General features: G+C 54.3%; 1 long non-coding RNA gene across 2 annotated transcripts; it reads left to right on the top strand.

The window, feature by feature from the left end:
• The first annotated feature begins 406 nt into the window (after nt 1-406).
• LOC103666428 lies at nt 407-8,584 on the top strand. Of its 2 annotated transcripts, XR_005831541.1 has the most exons (4): nt 422-1,004; nt 1,087-2,069; nt 2,293-5,993; nt 8,257-8,584. It is a non-coding gene; the product is annotated as an uncharacterized LOC103666428 (long non-coding RNA). The 2 variants fall into 2 exon arrangements; XR_569500.2 differs by lacking the exon at nt 8,257-8,584 and having other exon boundaries at nt 407-1,004; nt 2,293-4,404.
• Nucleotides 8,585-13,678: the final 5,094 nt, after the last annotated feature.

Genomic DNA, 13,678 nt, shown 5'->3' with positions numbered 1-13,678 from the left:
GCTAGAAGTCACAAGGCAGGGAGGTCCAAGTGTGCGCTCCTAAGATGAGCCACACCCTCTTAAGCCTGGGCTCAGATGGCAGGCCGGCTTTTCTTGCCCCCGAGGACAAGGCAGCTCGGCTTCGTGGGGACCCCGCTGTGCTTGGAGCTCAGAGGATGTGCAAGGAATCCCGGCCAGTCATTTACTCGGCTCCTGTTTCCTTGTCTGAAAAAAGAGGAGTGTGATGCCACCTTCTCAGACTTGTTGGCATTAAATGAAGTTTATAAAAAGAAGCTTTGCGCTTGGCGCCTGGCACACAACAGACACTTGATAAATGTTAGTTGGGTCCGAATATATACAAAAATACCTGCTTCGTGCCGGGCTGGATAATTGTTGGGTGGACAGCTGTCCACAGCCTAGAAAGCCAGTGCTTCTCATCCCTAGCCAGATTTTTGGCTGTCTCTTCAGCTGTCTCTTTAACACTCCTGGTTGCTTCTTTGTAAAGCCATTTCTTGCTCAGCAGAAGTGCCAAGCTGAAGCTCTCAGGCTGTTTGGAAGGACTGCGTCTGCTGGGGCGGCTTCTGAGAAATGACTGCTATTCCCAAAACCAGAGGAAGCTGGGCTAGAAGCACCGCCGTTCTTCGGGCTTTCTTGTTCTGGAGAGATCCAGAGTGGTCACGGGCATGTTAAATGCCGCCTCTTGAGCCAGCTCTTTCCTCTGCTTCCCCACCTCCCCACCTCCCCTCTGCAGTCATTTCAGGTGCCAACACGACTGACCCTGATCCTTTCTCTCCCTGAGCTATTTAAATGCCCCATGAAAACATTCTTCCCTTCTCTGATCTTCATGCAACAAACTGGGGGAAAGATTTGGGGACCCAGCCCCAGGAGGCCACTGTGTGGTGTGATTGAGAAGAATGGCCTGAGAGAAGACCAGGAGACCTCTTGTTCTCATCTTTGGGCTTGGTTTCCTCACCTGGAAACTGATTGGAGCCGCTCCCGTGCCTGGAGCGCTGACGCCAGGCCAGGTACTGTGCGCATGCATCGTAGCCAAGACCTCGCTCGGCCCTCCTGGGGCATCCGCGTGGTCAGAGCTGTCCTGTCTTACAGGTGAGGCGATCAAGACCCGGAGCGGTGAGGTCACACGGAAGAGGCCAAGTCGGCACCCGGAAGCAGTCTCTGACACCCGAGTCTGTCGCCTTGACCTTGTTGCTGAAGTGATTTAGCGACTTGTGCAGCTCTGCAGCAAGACGGGCCCCTCCGGGTGCCTTCCAGTTCGTGGCCGCTCCCTGCCAGTCCGAGGACCCAGGCAGTGCATCTCAGGCTGTCTTGTGGGCACAGAGCGTTGCAGACAGGATGGGATGAGGAGCAACCGTGGTCCTCAGGAAGCCTCAACAGTCTTTCTTAGGAAGACAGCTCAGTGAGTCGGAAGGCAGACTTCCGCCGCACCTCTCCACCGTGAGACCTCGGGCGAGTTATCTCCGCATCAGAACAGCAGGGACGCTTGCCCGGCAGGTGTGCTGGCAGCACCGGTGACCTGGATTCCCGGCACGCTGCAGACACCCAGGATGCGCTGATGGTGTGTACAGAGAAAACATAAGCCTTGGCGACAGCTCTTGTCTTGCAGACTCTCGGGGACCGGGCCAAGGACTCTTAACCTAAGGATCCCCTCAAAGTCCATGGGCCTCTAAAATTGTATCCAGAATTCCGTATTTTTGTATCTACCTAATTAGCTGATCGTTTCACGTAGACTTAATGCTCACTGTAAGATAGGTTCTGCATACACTGTCCCACTTCCTCTTGTCAGTAAGCCCGTGGGAGTGAGTGCTGTCCTTGTCTCCACGGGACGCGTGTGCACTTTGAGGCTCGCCCATCGAGGAACGGCAGACGCCGAGAGCGAGCCCGGCCGTGGCTCACACCCCGGCCCTTCCCCGCTGCAGCATTGCTTTGACACTTGGCTGGGAGCGGGGACAGACTCTCAAGGCAGTCGTGATGCAGCGGCGTGGACGAGCCGTGGGTCTGAATGAAAGGAGAAGAAACTCGAGGAGGCTTGCCTGGCATGGTGACGGACCGAGTGGGGAGCGCTGCGTCAGGTAGGACCGTTGTCTGTTTCATCCTTGGTTTCCCTGCTGTGGGAGCTGGAGGCCCAGGGTGCTGCACTCACAGAACTCTAGGAACCCCTCCCGTTCCAGAAGGCCAGAGGAGCGAGTCACGGGGGGAGAGAGGAGTCCCTTTGCCCCGCCAGTACGTTCTGGAAAGGGCGGCAGCAGGAGGGTGTCTAGACCGGCTCCACTTCACAGCCATTCCTTTCCGCAGCCCCACGCAGCTAATGGCATCGCGTGATTGATGATCCCGAGGGACCGCCGTCCTCCCAACACCTCAGGAACATGGCAGCCCTGTGTGTAGAGTCCCGCAGGGCAGTGTGATGATGAGCTTCTCTCACAGGAGACCCCTTCCTGTGCCCGGTGGAGACGAGGAGCCCCCAGCGGAGAGCAGGTGTGAGTGGGAAGACGAGGCGTCAGACAGCAGGGGCAAGACCAGGTCCTGCACAGGTAACCCTCAGACTGAACATCTCTGCGCTTTGGGGGTAAGATTGCCATGGGGCAAATCCTTACGCTGTAAGGCTTCCTTTAGATAAAGAATTTGGGGACACATCTCTCTGAGCGTAGAGCTAGGAGGCCATCTTGCTTCCTGTTTAGTTGGTCTGCATTCCACTAGGAAAGAAATGCTTCATTTTCTACTCTTTTCCTTATTGCGCTGGCTGTGAGGAGACCCCTTGTGTTCGATGCTATGCTCTCCTCTGTCAGGGTTTCTTAATAAAATTCCCACCCAATCTCAGTCATTTTGCTCAGCGTTAATGTGCTGGGACATGTCTTGAGGCTTTCCAGACCGCCTCGGGTCTAGTCTGGGGAAGAAGTAGGGAGTAAAGAAAGGGCTACTTCCGTGGTATGGGAGGGGAGGCTGTAGAGAGGAGGAGGTGGGACTGGGGTGGCTCCACGCAGAGGGTGGGACATTCCAGGCGGAGGCCACTGGTACTAAGGGCTGCTTTTACCTAGTGAACCCCAAGGGTGCTTGGGAAATATTTGCTTGGAAAACCGTGCTTTCAAATGCAGCATAGGGACAACAGAAGGGACGTTTTCCGCTCAAGAACCCAGAAGAGCCAGAGACAAGGATACGCACACAGAGTTGATGGCCGCTTTAAGCTTGGCGCTCACGCCATACCTGCCGCCTGTCCCAGGCACACGGCATCAGTGCTTTGACCCTGAGTTGGGGGACTCTTTGCTGTGGTGGGACCGGAAAGAAGGGAGTCTCTCGGTTTTATCGTCAGCTGCGTGCAGGCACGTGCCTAGTGATGTGGGCACGGGTTCTGCGGTGACAGAGACGACCTGTGGTTAGATCTAGGCCCCGACGCCGCTTTGCGCGCCTTGGGGAGCCGCTTAACCTCCTCATCTGTAAGAGGAAGATCACAGCACCCATCTGTGGGAGGCGCAGTCCCTACAAATTGAAAAATCGCCCAAGAAATGATCCTATTTACCTTTTTTCCTATGGCTCTTTGCCTCCAGGTGTTTCAGACCGTGTGTCTTTACCCCTGTTCCCCAGTGCCCCCTCCGTCCCCCTAGGAGTATGCACCAAACCAGAACAGGCTGCTTTTCACTGCAGTGTTTCCTGAGTGGCCGGATGTGCCCCTGGGTGGGGATGGGAACCGAGGCTCCTCCGCAGGGCTGCTGATGCGGCAGTCTACCGGGTCGCACTGGACACGGCCCCTACAATGGCCAGAGGTCACTGAGAGGAGGACGTTCTGTCGTTGAAGACAGAAACAACAAGAGCTATTGTTGAAATCACACATCGGGCTGGTGGCACCTGCCCGTATTCCACGGACCGCTCCAGCGGCTGCCGGCGGGGATGGCCCTCCTGGAGGCCAGACAGGAGGGAGCCCGGAAGAGCACGATGGGATGGGCTAGATCCGTGTGCACTTGAGTTGGCCGTGACACCAGGAAGGTGCTGCAGTGGGCTGAGAGAGTCTCTGGTGGGAACTTGTTGCCTCACACTTTGAAAACCTCTGAAAATTGCGCTAGAATAAAGGAATGAGAGCAGTGCCTCTCTCTTGGTGTGCCTGTCAGGACTCAAGTTCACGTATTTCAGGGGCTTGAGAACAGTGGCGGTCTGAGTGCTCAGTGCGTGTTTCCTAGCTGCCGGCTGTGGCTCAGCGATCCCACGTTGTTAGTATATCCTAAGGAAATGACAAAGTATAAGTATGTGCAGCATTTTTTTTCACAGTAAGAACTGGAAACAACCTAAATTTCCAACAAAGAGGAGATAGGCTGTGATGATTCATTCATGGAATCGTATGCGATCATGAAATAAATCATTTTAAGACAAGAATTTCAAGATAAACTATTGAGTGAATAAACATAGATTATAAAACAATAGAGAATGAGTTCATTTTTTTTAAAGTAAACTTTTTATTTTGGAATACTCTTCAGTTTACAGGAAAGTTCCAAAGATAGCACACAGAGATTTCTGCATACACGTCACCCAGCTTCCCCTGCTGTTAACATAATCATGGTATTTACCAAAACTGAGATGAACGTTGGGACATGACTAGGCTCTGACTTTATTTGGTTTTTACCAGTTCTTCCACTAGTGCCCTTTCTTCTCTTCCAGGATCCAACTCAGTATGCCACATTGCTTTCAGTCGGGGGTTTTTAAGTGTCTGCATAGAAAAGCATCTGGAAGGCTGTAGACAAAAATACTAACCATGATTATAGCTGAGTGGTGGAACTAAGGGAGATTTTTCTTTTTCTTTCTTTCTTTCTTTCTTTCTTTCTTTCTTTCTTTCTTTCTTTCTTTCTTTCTTTCTTTTTTTTGAAGTTTATTTATTTAACTCATCTCTATGCCCAGCATCAGGCTCAAGCTCACGACCCCAAGATCAAGAACTGTGCACGCTCCACGGCCTGAGCCAGCCTGGTGCCCCAGGAGATTTTAATTTTTAAATCTTTCTTGAGTCCTGTAATTTTTCCTGTGTGTAACACGTCATGGAATTACCAACAACAACGAAGGCCTTCAATCTAAGCTGATTACTCCTAGTATAGCTACGCTGTGTTGTGGATTACCCATTCATTCGACCTTCTCTGCAGACTGAGCTCAAAAGGAGGGGCCATATCCGCGTCCTCCCTCCTTCCCCACGGTACAGCACAGGCTCAGGCATGGGAGGAGGCGCTGACATCTGGTTGAGTGAAGGAGCGAAGTCAGAGAAGTGAATTGCTACCAACGCTCAGAGATTAACTAGTCTTAGCGCTGTTTCAGCTCGAGGAAACCCCAGCCTCATGGGTCCCCCGTTGAGTAAGCCCCAGCAGAAGTTCAGGACCTGTTTTTCAAGCTTGCAGTCTCAGAGCTGACTCTCATGCCCATCACTGAGTGAGTTCCCTGCGGTCAATTGACCAGGTCTTTAGACGGTATCCGAAGAAAAGTCAGGGTTCTGCTATTTAAAGGAGGGGGGATGGATGCTGAGCAGGCTGCATACATCAGAGCCCCCAACGCAGTCATTTTAATCCCCAGTTCTTTCCATCAGACTGTAAGTTCTTTGAGGAGGATGGGACCACCTCAGTACGGCTCACCTAGCACAGGGCTCGGTGTAGCGCAGAGGCCTACTCAATATGTAAGGGAATGATTATATTTCTTGGTAAACAACATTGTTTAACCAGATGGTGTTTGAATCAGGATGATTTTAGGTGCAAATAATAGAAACTGACTTAACAATAAGGGAAATTTGTTGGCTCATGTGACTGAAAAGTCTAGTGGAGCCCAGCAGTCGGGCATGGTTTGATCAGAACTCCGTTTCTCCACTGGTCTCCTACCTCTGCACCCTCAGCATCGTCCTCAGGCTGCCTTCTCTCATGATAACAAGATGGCTGCAGCAGTTCCAGACCTCACATTTGTACTCCACACCATCCGGAGCCACAGAGAAGATAGAATCTGTGTCCCAGAATTCCCAGCAAGTCCTCACTGTGGACTGAGTAAGGTCACCTGCCCACCTGGGGATTAACCCTTAAGGGCAGAGGTTGTTCAGTGGCTTAGCCCAGAGCGTGTGCCTCACCCCTAGAATGGGGTGGGGGGCGGGGAGTAGACTCCGCTTCCCTGAAACCACGTAAATTCCCAATGGGAATTGAGACTCTAGAGAAGTGAGAGCAGCCTAGATCCCGGGGTGGTGACCAACAGGAATCTAACTGAACCGAATACGCCGACTTGTGCGGCACAGACAAGGGTCACAGGCGTCAGGCGGCGGAGGCAGCAAGTGCGGGCTGCGGCAGTCAGAAGGGCGGCTTCGTGGAGGGGTAGGGGAGACTGAGGCAGCGGGGAGTAAGGGGTGGGCGGAGAGGAGGGAAGGGCATCCCACGATGACATGTTGAGCATTTCCCATGTACCAGACGTCACGCTAAATCCTCTGTGTGCGTCATCTCAGTGAATCCTTATGGTGACCTGCGAGGTCAGTATCCTCGTCATGTCCTTTTACAGACAAACCCGGAGGTCTCACGGTAAGCCACGATGCTCGTGAGTGAAGGGGGCCACGGTCACACGAAAGTCTGTGCGCTAGTGGAGTGGCCTGACCTCAGACACCCTCACAGAGGGAGTAAAAAGTGAAAGCAGCTTCCAGAGTCTCATCTCCCAGCCTGTGTCCTCCACCTGGAATTCTTTCTCTGCCCGCCTGTCCCAACCCTACCTCGTCGTGGCCCCGTTCAAGGCCGAGCCCCACAACACAACACTCTGTAACACCTAGCACTATGGAATTGGGCGTCCGACTGTCTTCCTACTAGACTTCTGTGAGCTCCTCCTGCCCTTCATCTTTGTATCTTGGGGGCTTGTCACCGTGAACTTCCCTTTACAGTTGCTATGGTGACCTCTTCTAAGGGCTGGAGGGACAGCATAGACTCAGGATGTTAGAGCCCTGAGATTAACCTGGTCTAATCCTCTCACTTTTTTTTCCCCAAAGATTTTATTTATGTGAGAGAGAGAGCATGAGCGAGGGGAGGGGCAGAGGCAGAGGGAGAGGCAGACTCCCCGCTGAGCAGGGAGCTGGATGTGGGGCTCGATCCCAGGACACTGAGATCATGACCTAAGCCGAAGGCAGACGCTTAACCGACTGAGCCACCCAGGTGCCCCAATCCTCTCACTTTATAGGAGGAGAAACAGAGGCCCAGAGAGGCTGGGACTTGCCCAAGAATGCAATTGAGCCTAGAACCCCGGAGTCTGGACCCCAAAATTGACATGGCTAGAACACTGTTCGCTCTGGAGCCAGGTTGAGCTCCAATCCCAGCCTCTCTGTGCCCTAGCTGTGTGCCCTGGGCAAGTCCCTCAACCTCTCTGAGCCTCATTTCCCTCCTGTGTGTGGTGATGTTGTAGCGTGCCTGCCAGGGCTGTTGTGAGAAAGAAATGAGTCTCAATAGAGCTCTCAGCACAGAACCTGGCACCTGGTGGCCCTGCAGGAACTGAGGGATTTTGTTATCAGAGTTATAGCCTGTGAGATGTGGAAATCTCAGCCCCACCCAGCGGGGCCTTTGGGGTCCTATCCTCTGCTACACCCCAGTCCACACACCTCTTCAGAGCAGCTGAGAGACAAAAAGGAAGTCACTGTGACCTTGTGATGGGAGTGGGCCAGAGCCCCCCTCCCTTGGGGTGCTGGTTAGGGCTGTTATGACTCCCTTGCGGGTCAGACCCCCACCCCCACCCCACCCCCACTGCTCCTCTGGTCCCAGCTGTTTCTGCCTCGGGCTGGCTCAGGTGTTGGGGAACTGCAGACCTGGGTGGGTGCAGGCTGGAGCTGGGCCAGAGCCGCAGGCTGCAGTAGCAACCATGCAGTCCCTCACATGCTCGGGGAGACCAGGAGAGCAGCGGGGGTGACAGCCCTGGGCAGAGGCCCCGAGGGCAAGGTGGAGGTGCCGCCAGGGCCAGAGGGCAGAATCCCAGGAGTGGGCCTCCAGTCCCACCCAAAACCACATGGTCTTCCCCTTTTGAGAGTCCTCACTGGGCTCCTGTTCCTATGAGCCCTTGACCCCTGGTGTGGAAGCACTGAGCCTGGATCTCAGATCCCGGCTCTGCTTCTCCCTGACTGGGAGACGGTGGACAAGCCACTTTCCCCCTGTGCCCTGCAGCTTCCTCTCTTGAACATTGAGGATGGTGATGGCTTTTTCAGAATTAAGTACAATTCTGTATGTGAGAGTGTCCCAAACTAGGTCTTCACACAGTAGGCGCCCAATGTATGTCTCTTCCCTTCTCTCTCAGGCATGCCATTGGCAGGGCAACAGGGATCAGAACCGAGGCATGATTCCTTTGAAAGTGTGCCAAGCTCCGACCTTAGCCGTCCAAAGCCATGCCTTCTTTCCCCACCGGATGGACTCCCAAGACCTGGGCTCGGTCCTGCTTCTGCCCTTTACTCTGCAGACCTCTATGTGCCATTCCCTTGATGAGCCTCAGTTTTCTCATCTGCAAAGTAGACGCAGTAACGTCTAGTACATTTATCAATTCAAAAAATTTACTCTTCTTGGGGCGCCTGGGTGGCACAGCGGTTAAGCGTCTGCCTTCGGCTCAGGGTGTGATCCCGGCGTTCTGGGATCGAGCCCCACATCAGGCTCCTCCGCTAGGAGCCTGCTTCTTCCTCTCCCACTCCCCCTGCTTGTGCTCCCTCTCTCGCTGGCTGTCTCTATATCTGTCAAATAAATAAATAAAATCTTAAAAAAAAAAATTTACTCTTCTTTGCAACATATGTAAACCGAGCCATCATGCTGTACACCTTAAACTTACTAAAAAGTTGACTCTTGTTTATGCTGAGCCCTTTGGACCCAGAAACAAAGGTGAACGAGACAGTGCCTACCCTCGGGGACCTCCCAGTCTAACAGGGGAGACAAGTATAAAATCAGAGACACAGAAAAAGTTGTAAGAAGGGAAGGAGGAACCTAGCCCAGGCAGGCTGGGGAAGGCCTCCAAGAAGGGGACATCCGAGCCCCCGTTTGAAGGATGGGTGGGAGTTTCCAGGCAGCCACTGGGGAGAAAGTTTTTGTGTTAAATAAACATGTTTTATAAATTAGGCTGCCCTTTCCCTTCTAGGTTCCTACCTGACCACACAAGGCTCCCGTGGAAAGCAAAGAAAGGCCCTAGAAATCCCTCCCCAGGCCAAGAGTTCCTAGAACAGGGGTCAGGGACAGGATGTCACCGGCAGGGCAAAGTCTCAACTCAGTAGCCAGCCACACAGAGGCCTGCCGAGCTCCATCTCCCCTTTCTATTTTATGCTCCGGCAAAATGGAACCACTAAGAGGTCCCCGAAATCAACTCCACCATGTCTCCTCCCTGGGTCTCCTGCCTCTCCACACCCACCTGGCAACCTCCAGTTCATCTCCTGGAAATGTGATTGGGCCCACACTCGACTCGAGCCACCTGGCACTTTTCTATTTATAAATACACAGACTTGTCCTACCTCCCCAAATGACTGGGGCTTCTTCAGGGACAAAGAGCAGGCCTCAGTCTCTGCTTCCCCAGTGCCCAGCACAGGAACTGGCCCTGAGCTGCATCTGGATGGGTGTTTGGAAGTCGTCCACTTCCACAAACGCTGAGCTTCTGCTCCGGCCTGCTGGTACTGAGCCAGCCAGAAAGACTACAAGAAGCACAGGGCAGTCTGGGGAGAATTCACATGGCAGCGGGTGACACGGGGGGAACACAGGACCCAGCGATGACTTCACCTGGGTGCAGTGGGGAAGGCCTGCAGAGTCACCATCCCAACTGGGCCTTGAGAGTCAAGCAGGGGCTTNNGTGGGGGGGGGGGGGCGCGCAAGAGAGACTCTAGCTTGTACAAGGCACTGAGGCATGAAAAAGTGCAGCGATGCTCCAGAGACAGCAAGGGTCTCTTAGAGCTGGAGCCCGGGGGAGCATGGGAGGGGGCTGGGAGAGGAGGCCAGGGAAGCAGCTGGGGACAAAGGAGGAGCTGACTTGACCCTCATGCGGAAGGGTTCGGACACACATCTTAGAGCCCATTACTGGAGCTTTGCAAACAGAGAAGGGCTGATGTGGTCAGTCGGTGTTTTAATGTTGAGAGAGGGGTTAGAGGGTCCAGGGAGGAAGCCGCATTATTAGTCCAGGGATTTGGGCCCGTTCATAACAACGGTTAACACGCTTCAGTGATCACTTCTTACAGGCCCTACTCTAATTACCTTTTACATATTAACTGATTTAATTCTCCCACAGTCCTCTTCTGAAGATTAAGACAATGAGGCATAACGAAGCTAAGGACCTTGCTTGACTTTGTAGGCGGGGAGCCTGGATGCACACCCTCGCTGGCACACTGCGGGCCGCCCGCGTACTCCTCGTTATCACAGCAGTGATAATGAGGCTGTGCCGGTCAATGTTTGTTGAGCGCATAGTACGCGGCTCTGCTGTGTGCACTTCAGACTGTTAGCTCGGTTTCCGTCAGGTTGGCAAGGAGGACACTGTCCGGCTGGAAGAGCCCATAGCCCAGTGGAGACACTGTTCCAGGCCTTGCTGTGCGTGTCTGAGCCACCCAGGGGGAAGTGGCCTGGTCACCTCCCCAAATTGCTGACAGCGACCTTTGGCAGGGGCAGCCAGACAGAGCCTCGTGCTGCAGTTGGCTGAGAGCCCGGCCAGAAGGGCTGAGCCAGTGTGGAATGAGCAGCTGCAGAGCCGGGGCCCCTGGGGCCTCCAGGCACCCTGGCTTGCTGCCGGGACACTCTGCAAGGCTGCTACAGCCCAGAGCTGGGGGCCGAGCATCGGGACCCCTGGGCTTGGGGCCTCGCTTGGTCGTCGATGTGTTATGGGATGCTGGGCATATCCCTACCGCTTCTTCAGCCTCTGTTTCCTAGAGCGTGAATAAATAAGATTGCCCTTGTCCTTGATCTTCTGGCCACGTATTGCCTCGGATACTGTGGCTACTGCAAATAGTCTCTCCTGCCAAGAAACCCAGGCCCTAGATTACATAGGATCTCTCCTTGGTGCCAGTCCCTGTGCTGTGCGCTGGGGCTGCGGTGGGGAGCTGAGCAGATCCCTGTCTTCAAGTGGTTCCCAGTCAATTGTGGGGTTGGGGACAGATAGGAAACCACTCACAGTCCCGTGTGGCAGGCCCTAAACCGCATAGAGAGAAGGAGACCTGAGGGGCCATGGGGCCCCATGGCAGGAGCCACTGACTGCCTGCGGTGGCCTGCAAGGCTTCCCAACAGGAAGAGCGTGGAACCAAGTGTGTCTTGCATCTTCCTGGCAGAGAAGGGGTGTGCATTGCTGTTGAGGGGACAGGGTGTACAAAGCCTGGTGGGACAAAAGACCAGGTCTGTGGAGGAAGAAGCATGCTCCGCGTGGCAGGTGCTGAGAGGGGAGCAGGTGTACAGGAGAGGAGCCGAGGGGGCAGCCAGAGGCAGCAAGGGGCTGAGTTGAGCACCAGTTGTCAAGCCACATCTGAAGTTTCCCAGGCTATCCCAGCCTAGAAAGAGCAGGGCCCACCCACAGACCTCATAGGCACCTGGTGGGGGCAGGGGGCGGGGTGAGGCAAAGCCTCTGGAATCTCAGCTTGCCAGCACCACCTCCTCCCTTCCCCCATGCCAAAGCCATCCTGCCTCCTGGGGCGCTCCCTTCCTTCTAGCCTCAGAGAAAGACCTTCCTAGAGAGCCCGTTCACCCAGACACCTCAGGCTTGTGGGCCTCCTTCTCCATCCTCCGGGTTCCTCCCGCAGCCCAGCGAGCAGCTGAAGTCAAGACGCCTGCAGAAACGGTGACTGAGCTCCTGTGGGCCCCCGGAGAACAGGGCAGACAGGGTTCCAGCCTGGAGCCCGCAGTCTGGCTGAGAGGACAGGCGCTAAACATGTCGGCATGCCAATAATGAATTATTTATGATTATTTGCATTGTTTAGAAACATATAGGTGGCTGGAGAGCTTTATAACAGGAAGCCGGCCTCTCTGGGTGGACAGGAAAGGCATTTTTCCTCAGCAAGAGATGTTGCTGTTTAAACTCGAGATGCGGAGCAGCCGGCTTCCTCCGAGAAGCAACACGGGTGGACAGTGTCCACGGTCACCTGGCCAGAAGGGGGCTCTGACTCCCAGCCCACCAGCTCCCATCGGTCATCTTCCCCCATCATTCCAAGGTCAACAGCAAGGAATGTCCGTATCTTTGATCTTACTGGATCCTCTGTGAGGTGGGGCCCACAATCCCCACTCAGAGGCAAACTGAAACCTAGGAGGTCCGAATGACTCACCTACGTCCACACAGCAAGTCAGAACCGGGACAAGAACCCACATCTCTGGTCTCTAAGCTGCACGGTAAAATCATGGAGGAAAATCACTGCTATGTTTCCCAGCTTTGCCTTGGGTCAGGACATCCCTGGGATGACAGACACCCAAGGGACTTTCCTGGAAAAAAACTTCCTGGAGGGACATGAGAACAACCCAAGAGATATTTTTGACTTGGGGACAGCCCTGTGCTGAGCCTGAGGAAGCCTAGCAACCCCAAGCAGATTCCCCAGCCTTGCTGGCAGCCCAGAGCTCAGAGCAGACACCGGACTGTGGTTCTTTCTGCCCTTGAGCGTGCAAACGGCACTGCTTTTGAATGAAATGGAGCGTGAGCCCCACACAAAGTTCACATAATCCTCTCCAGGAGATGTGGGCACCACCATCAGAAAGGCCTCTCTACTGTAGGAAGCTCTAAGCCCTTTAGCACTGGGCCCTCAAGCCCTGAAGTGAGATGGGTCTCTTTGGGCCTAGTGGGAGGCTCTCTGGGCCCTTATGGAGAGGATTTTCGAGTTCTGATGAAGGGTCTTTGGATGCTCTGGCCTTGGGGATGGGGGTTCTCACAATAACAGATGAGTCGTGAGGAAGACAGGAACAGCTAGAGTGTCTGAGTCAAGCTGGGTGCGCATACTGGCTGTCTGTGGAGTTCCTCGGTGCCTCTCATTCCCAGGGCACTCACCCCATGATTATCCTGTGCCCTCCGCTTTGGCCTTCCAAGCAACACTTTACGGAGCTAAAGATTAAAGATGGAGAAATGAGGAGGGCTGCCGAGGACTCCACAGAGAGGGACACCTCTGGAGTCAGATCTGCCCCTGTCCTGTGGCCTCCATCTGCCCTTACACCCTCTGCTAGCCTGGGGCCCACCCTCCCCAACCCAACCTGGCCTTGCCTTTCCAGCCCCTGCTGAGCTGTAGGCCTCAGAAGCCAAAGAACCAACCCCTGCTCCCCCCGCACCCGAGTTCTCCTTTCTGAAAAAGCCCGGTCTGGGGATGAACTGGGGGCTTTTAATCCCGGCTCTGCCTCTTTCCCCATGTTGCTGTGAGTTTAAGTGAAATCGTGCATCTGAGAAAGTACTTCATAAACTGAAAAAATGCTGAAACAACACGACGAAAGGGAAACCATCCCCCACTTCTGTACAGAGATGAGGAGCTCGCAGTCTGGGGAGACAGACACGCAGCCCCACAACCCCAGCATGGCATGAATAATGTGACAGCCAAGGGCTGTGCCAGGCACTGCGAGACAACTCCTAAGGGAGTCCGGGAAGGCTCTAAGAGCTCTCCTCCGAGATGGCCCCTGAGGGATGCGTGAGAGACCAGCTAGACAAAAGACAAGCCTAGGCATGCGCCTCACAGCGAGGAAGCAGCTGGTGCAAAGGCATGGGGGCTGGAAAGGGAACAGGGTGGAGAAGAACGGGGAAATGCTTGCAA

The sequence above is a fragment of the Ursus maritimus genome, unplaced genomic scaffold (genome assembly GCF_017311325.1).
Source record: "Ursus maritimus isolate PB19 unplaced genomic scaffold, ASM1731132v1 scaffold_32, whole genome shotgun sequence".
Classification (NCBI taxonomy): Eukaryota; Metazoa; Chordata; class Mammalia; order Carnivora; family Ursidae; genus Ursus; species Ursus maritimus.
The sequence above is the reverse complement of the archived record's forward strand: the minus strand, read 5'-3'. Positions and strand labels throughout refer to the sequence as shown.